At 40.4% G+C, this 7,961-nt stretch overlaps 1 pseudogene; it reads right to left on the bottom strand.

The window, feature by feature from the left end:
- The window catches only part of LOC109902438 (lipoprotein lipase-like), a 10,020-nt pseudogene extending 7,943 nt beyond the window's left edge, over positions 1–2,077 (bottom strand).
- Between the last annotated feature and the right edge of the window lie 5,884 nt (positions 2,078–7,961).

Raw genomic sequence — 7,961 nt, 5'->3', positions numbered from 1 at the left:
CCCAGTGTCCTTGAGATCACCCACCTGCAGCCAATTAACAAACTTGGCCACGTCTTTGCCCACCAGCTTGGTGTTGGCAGCGGAGGTGAGGTAGTGCTGCTGCGCCCGTGTCAGCCAGTCCACCACAATCACGTTGGCCTTGGGTTCCCTCTTGTACAGCGCTGTCACCAGCTTAGGGACCCAGCTCTCAAACAGCCCCGTGACCTGGACAAACACATTTTCGGGGTCAGTGGCTGGCCTGACTCACTGTGAACCTAGCCCTCATTGTTTACTCACAGCACTGATTGAAGACGAGCCAAGTGTCAGCACTTTTACACATGAATGAGCACTACAACATTATGCATAGGGATAGCAGGGGGGGGGGGCTTCTCATCATGCATCTAGTTATCAATGCTGAATATATTTTTAGGATCAACATTGTTGAGTTATTTCCCTAATTATGCTCGACAAGCCTCATTGAAATGATGATCAACAACTTCTGCTTTTGCGGTAATCATGACAGTGTCGAAGCTTTTTACCGTCCATCCATGAATGACCACGAACGTCTTATACCCAGGGTTGAATTCACACTTTGGGATGGTTAAGGGCTGGCCGGGAACGATGTAGCACAAGTCATCATCCGGTATCTCAGCAGTTCTCAGGGAGAACTTGGATACAATGTCTGTGTAGTCCTCAAGCCATTCAGTGGAGTTGCTGTTACCTGCACAGACACAGTGATGATGTTAAACTGGCTTCATCAGTCATGTCGTCACTCACCTACTAGTGCATGATCCCGTATGTAAGCACTTTGAACAACTCTCATGGCATACAGGTTACCACTGTGCACAATGTAGGGGAGTCTATAGGAATCTGCCTTATTCATTACACTATTGTTTACATTTTTAACCAGATACATATTAAAACCTAGTCTAGATGTCCGATTATTTCAGACTTTTTTCATTATCATGATTGTACAAGGAGGTCACTAGCATTTCAAACACTTTGCCACAACCAAAATGTATCTCCCTATTTGCATGACAAGCATCTAAAATGTGTTTACAAAGAAACCAATTGCTGTATTTATCATTACATCATTGGCATTTTTTAATCTTCAAACACTATCTATTTTGGAAGAAAGTAATTACAAAGACACAATCTGCAGAAACTATCAGTTTATCAATTGGTGTAATCTAATCCAATTACCAGCATAACAAAAAGATATCGATAGTTTTACCGGTCCAATGTCGCCCCCTTTTGCATCTTTTGAAATTCTACCAAACAAACATTGTAGTAATAACATTATAAGCCTTTTTAAATTACGTTTTTTTTTGTGATATCACAAACATACACAAATAGGCCACATTAAATATCGAATATAATGTCAATAATAATGATAATATATCATGCATATGCATTATGCATTACTTGTAAAACAACGGGAAAATTGTTATTATACATCAATTAAAAATAGAACAAATATTATTTTAAGTGCACTTGAACATGCAAATAATGTCGTGTCCTTAAAATGCATAATTGGAATTTTGTTGATCAGATTAATTATATATTTTTTTGTAATGATTGAAAAGATTCATGAGAGAGGTGCGCACCCTGACAAAATGCTCTCGAGTGGGGTACGTCTGACTGAACTGAGGTTACTCTCGGTCACTTGGAGGAGGCTGCATCAATTTTACTGCCTCCCGTTGGCTCTAGTGTTTATTTTATGGGAGAGAATCAACATTGAGTCAAAGAATGTGTTTATTTAACCTATCTCTAACAAAGCCAAAGTCAGCTCTACAAACAGCTAGGTTAAATGTCCCTTACTTACCAAAAAGTGTTTGTTCTGGTGTACTTGAAAAAGATACACAGATATTTGCCAGAATTATCCAAACGGTGACCAAAAAGGTATTTTCTTTTCCCATATTATTGTTGATCCAGAGGTTTCTCCGTCAAGTCCCGAATGAAAATGTTCTTGTATGTTGGTTTAGGAGTGGTAGATCCAATTGTATAGGTCAGTAGGACCACTGCTCTGGTCTAAAAGTAAATCTGATTTGTGATAAGAGTGGAGTTTCTTATGAAGTCTGCCACAATTGCCGCTCCAAGTTGTCTTTATGAGTGGCTCATTTGAATAAACAAACTCCATTGGTCGGAAGTGAGTGGGCTGGGCTTGAACTGGTTCCAAATGCAAAATTGCCCAAAAATCATTCACAACTCTCTCTGCCCCTTCACCGCTGTGCTTCACAAAAAGACATGTTATACGATTTAGCTGTTTTAGCTTTCCTTTATAGTGATACCTTATTTGTTTATTAAATTCAGAATATTTTGTCTTGGTAAAAAATATGTGAGATGTTCACCATTCGGTTTACTTGCTATTTAGAATTTAAATGATATAGCCAAATGTTAAAAATATTTTAGTTATATTCTCGTTAAAAAAAAACTTTTATTCGAAATGGGCTTCTATATAGGTGTTTGAGTTATGCAGTCTGTACAAACCTCATGCTCCAGTTTTGGCTCTTCTGTGATTTACCATGCTGTATAACTGGAGCGTTTCAGAAGACGTGTGGCTTGATAAATGTAATTCGAAAACTAGTGTTAAGTAACAATACACGTGTTCTTTATTTAGGAATCTTAATATAGGCCTATGTCTATCCAAATATATGTCCACAAAGCGAAACGTACACGTTTTTGCGTCATATTCTGCTAAATGCATGGCCACTATTGGTGCTGAAAGAACTATCCTAGAGGCTAATAATATTTATTCAATAAAATGTGTCGATTTAATTTTTAATCAACTTGCGTAATGTCATCCATGAGGGAGAGGAGCAATGGGTGTGTTGAGTAAGCCCCTTCTCTCATAGCTCGATCTTTGCTGAACAATTACTTTCAGCTGAATTTGGAAATGACTGAGCTCGATTGACTCACAGATGATTGTTCTCTGTTGAAATTCAGAAGGACATATTTTAACGCGTTATGTTAACATGTGCAGTACTGAACTGTACAAACAGTCTCTTGGCATACTCAAATAAATGAATCATTTAATGGGACTATGAAAACCAGATGTTTAAAACACAATTCATATAGTATGTTGGCAGCTAAACCGTTTTAAGGTTCTGTTAACTTGAATCTCTCTTGCAAATAGTGCAAAATATATATTTTTATAATGGAAGTTCACTGGTGGAGAGGGAGTGGTGTGGGTGTGAAATTAGTGTGACCATATCACTGGTTTTATGAACAGTGAAGTATAACACTGACAGAGAGTGATGCATTCCAATATCTTAGTCTGAGACATGTGCTCGTTTTCCCCTCCACGTTTGTCTTCTACTTCGGGCAAAACATAGAGTAACCTGAAGGTCAACATGACATAGCTTGATGAGAGAGCAATGACATGTACTGTTTGATTGAGGATAGAATATCATTGGTCTATAAGCATAATGCATATCCACATTTCTGACTAACTCCTGTGATGGATCTTTAGTAAATAGCCTGTCCGCCGACTATAGAACATTCCAAACATATATCTTACACTGCAGTAATATTGTTTCACTAAATCTCATCATCTGTAGAAACAAACTCTCCAAAATAAGCAAAAACCGAGGTCAGGGGAGCATGTAACAACTTAGTGTTATTTGTCAGGGAGGACTTGTTCTTTGCCCTCGCTAAGAAATGACCCACAGATCTGAGTTGATGTTTAAACGTTTCTGTGTGTCTAATATGTACAGTAACCTATGCAGGTCACCGTAAACCTGAGATTTGTGGAGAAATTACAACTCTGTATCTTTTCCGATTGCAGATGCAGCATTGTTGGCCAAATAAAAACTAAAAAATTTTGGTAATCATTCAACAAAGCTTTCCCATTCCTAATATAGCATTTTGTTTTTTAATGTTTTCCAGTGATGTGCATAAAACTAAAGGAATTGATGCTTAGCAAGACCAAAGTGACAACCCAGTATTTAAGATGGTAATGACACCTAACCGTGGTTTGTGATATCTAAACCACTGAAGGCACATTCTAATTAAGAAGAAAGATGCCTATTGACTGCGCTCCCGCTGTATCTCTCTTATCTCAGACAGACTATCCAATGAGGTTGACATATTTGGCCCAAGGGGGAACCATTATGGTAGAAGAAATGTAAGCCTGATTCTGCAATCCACAATACACACCTGTGGGCTTTCCTGACAACACTGAGGAAAAGTCTACTTGACTCTTCAATTGGTATGGTTTATTAATAAACAGAACCACAGACCCACGTTTCCCAACAACCACTTCAGAGAGGAGATTTAAAGAACGGTAGTCACACCATGCGGAGACAGCTGGACATGCATAGGATGACAGAGACCGAGACACAGAGAGAAAGACAGCGAGACGACAGACAGGCAGAGGGACGGACGGATATAGCTTTCAAAAAGACAGACAGTTATCTTTACATGCGTGAAAACAGCATACGTGACATACAACAAACATGATCATTCACCAAAGGATGCACCGTGACATTATTGCCATTTTGCAAACTCCAGTCTAAAAACCTGCAGCTCTGTCTAGGAGGTCAACGAGCCCTGTGAGCATGAATTACTAACGTTTACATGAGTAATAAATATACTGAACAAAAGTATAAACGCAACATGCAACAATTTCAACGATTTTACTGAGTTACAGTTCATATAAGGAAATCAGTCAATTGAAATAAATTCATTAGGCCCTAATTATAGATTTCACATGACAGGGCAGGGTGCAGACATGGATTGGGGCTAGGAGGGCATAGGCCTACCCACTTGGGAGCCAGGCCCAGCCAATCATAATGAGTTTTTCCCCACAAAAGGGCTTAATTGCAGACAGAAATACTCCTCAGTTTCATCAGCTGTCCGGTTGGCTGGTCTCAGACGATCCCGCAGGTGAAGAAGCCAGATGCGGAGGTCCCTTTCTTGTCCCCAGCACAAGGTGCACCTGTGTAATGATCATGCCGTTTACCTGTCAGGTGGCTGGATTGTCTTGACTAAGGAGAAATGCTCACCAACAGGGATGTAAACAAATTTGTGCACAAAATTTGAGAGAAAGGCGCTTTATGTGCATATGGAACATTTCTGGGATCTTTTATTTCAGTTCACACCTTACATGTTGCGTTTATATTTTTGTTCAGTATACTTAATTATAAACATGCATATGTAGTAAATACTCCTCCAGCTGGTCTCCTCACTCTCTCTGCATCACACAAACTCACACAGGTCCTCTAGCTGAGTCTGCAGTCAGTCTAATGTTTATTAGAACTCTTCAACCCTCTTCAAAAGGGCCCATATCTGCATCAAACAACCACACTGCCAAGGTCCCCAGTGTTCTCACTCCAAACCCCCATTTGATTACTCACAGAGTGGAAACGCTGTCAGAAAACTGTAAACGAGCATAAACTTAACTTATATATGTTTCATGAGGTAGCCATCGGTGAATCCATGTGTACAGTGCTGTATGTCTGCAGGACTTTGGCTTGTGGTTTCCTCATTCAGGGGAGTGTGTGTTCTTTACTTTAGCTGTAGGCCAAGCTGGACGTCCATGCCCTTTGGTCTTGCGGTGTGTAATGAGTATATTGTCTGTGTATACTGTCTGTGATGTACTGCAATGGATTCAGCACTTTTTCACTATAATCCACCAAAAGTGTTTTGCTTGTGACATACCAAGTCAACACAAAACAAATGTTTCTAGATAGGATCCTGTCTTCAGTTGCAATCGTCCAGTGGGTCTCAGCTCATCATTTGGGAAACACTGTCCATCATAGAACCTCCTCTCCTCCCCTCATCTAATCCTACTCTCCTCTTTTGCTCAGCTGGGAGACTGTTCCCAGAGGCCTTTGGTAATGCTGTCTACAGCTGTGCCTTTTCCGACACCGCCTACAGTAAACTCGCCACCTCAGCCTAGCCCCAAACCTATATCTCCATCTATGTCAAGGACCCCTGCCGGCCTGTCCTAGCACGCAATTGTTGACCCTCTGCCCTGGACCTTGTTCTTAGGGAGGGAGGGAGGGAGGAGAAGAGCAACTCTCCTAGAAACTGTAGAATTTATTGTTGATTGAAAAAGGTCACATAGCACTGTTGTTTTGCATACCAAGCTCTTTATCTGAAAGGGGATTTGTTGTATTTCCAGTCGTTCCCCCTATCGTCATGTCCTAGACACAACTAGAGAAGAGCAAGGTGCTGCTAAAGGCCTCGAGGCCAGCTCAGCCGAGCTGAAATGTAAAAAACACACATTTAGCCATTAAAACCATTAAAACAACCCACATGGCTTATTTCAGTGGGACATTTAAGAGCTAAAGAAAGCAATAATTTGTGACAACACACAAGATGTTGTCTCCATATTTGTAAGTCCCATTAAATAATTCACTATGAGAGGCGGTGGATGTTTGGGGCAGTAAACTGGAAAGAATGAACCCAGAAAGGGTTGAGTCTTACGACTTTCCTCATTACAGTAAAAAGCCCAGAGTCAAAAAGTAATGGAGAAACACTGGAGAGAGAAAGAAAGAAAACCCTCCCCTGCTTCATCCCTCCGTCCTGACGTGACATGAAGGAAGTGACCTTGTTCTGTCCTCAGGCTGTGAGCTGTATGGAGGCCGAATGACACAATGTGTGTGTGTGTGTGTGTGTGTGTGTGTGTGTGTCTGTCTGTCTGTCTGTCTGTCTGTCTGTCTGTCTGTCTGTCTGTCTGTCTGTCTGTCTGTCTGTCTGTCTGTCTGTCTGTCTGTCTGTCTGTCTGTCTGTCTGTCTGCCTGCCTGTGTACATGCATGCTTGTATAAACATGCATATGTGTATGTGTGTGTGTGCGTGTGTAAGAGCTAAGAGTAAATTAGTCAATTAACTCATTTCACCTTCCTGGTGAGTTAATAGACCAATAAGAAAGACAGTTCCATATCTCTCTGCCAATAACAGCTAGTTTTCAGTTTTCCCCTTACCACACAGACCACTACCAGACAGTCCTAGCAAAATTATTTCTTGAGAAATTGCTCTTGGCTAAGAAGCCATTTTGGATTATTTTTGACTCTTTTAATTGACAACCACCACAGTAAGGTACTTAATTGTTACCCAGAAATGATTTGATGTTGAGATGGAAACGGCTGCATTGGACCTTAAAAGCACAGGGACATGGAGCCTTGCAGGGGAGAACCAGTTTGGTCTGTAATAAGAATCAGACTGTTGTAAGTCCACTCCTCCTCCTCATTCTACTTACACAATCATATTTGGAGACATTCCCATCTATCTAAACCAGTGGTGTGTTCAGTCCACTCTGACCTGAATTAACAATCCGTAGGGGTTTAGTTATGACTGATTAGACAGCTGCAGTACAGCTACAGTTATATATGGTGAAACCTTATTCTATATTATACATGACGATGTCCGCTACTGTACCTCCCCTACTCATGGGTGTGCTGTGTCAGTGTATGTACCCCCCCCCCCCCTTTCATAATTCATGAAAATAAAACACTAATATATCTTGATAAGATAAGTATTCAACCCTATGAGTCAATACATGTTAGAATCATCTTTGGCAGCGATTACAGCTGTAAGTCTTTCTGGGTACGTCTCAAAGAGCTTTCCACTCCGGGATTGTGCAACATTTAAAAATTACAATTTTCAAAATTCTTCAAGCTCTGTCATATGGTTGTTGATCATTGCTAGACAACCATTTTTAGCTCTTACCATAGATTTTCAAGCAGATTTTAATCAAAACTGTAACTCGGCCAATCAGGAACATTCACTGTCTTCTTGGTAAGCAATTTCAGTGTAGATTTGTCCTTTAGATTATTGTCCTGCTGAAAGATGAATTCATCTCCCAGTGTCTGGTGGAAAGCAAACTGAACCAGGTTTTCCTCAAGGATTTTGCCTGTGCTTAGCTCCATTCTGTTTATTTTTTATCCTGAAAAACTCCCCAGTCCTTAAGGATTACAAGCATTCCCATAACATGATGCAGCCACCATTTATTTCTTTACTTACCTATTGTTCTCCT

Source organism: Oncorhynchus kisutch, linkage group LG13 (genome assembly GCF_002021735.2).
Source record: "Oncorhynchus kisutch isolate 150728-3 linkage group LG13, Okis_V2, whole genome shotgun sequence".
In the NCBI taxonomy this organism is placed as follows: domain Eukaryota; kingdom Metazoa; phylum Chordata; class Actinopteri; order Salmoniformes; family Salmonidae; genus Oncorhynchus; species Oncorhynchus kisutch.
Note: the sequence above shows the minus strand (reverse complement) of the source record. Positions and strands in the feature narration are given on the sequence as shown.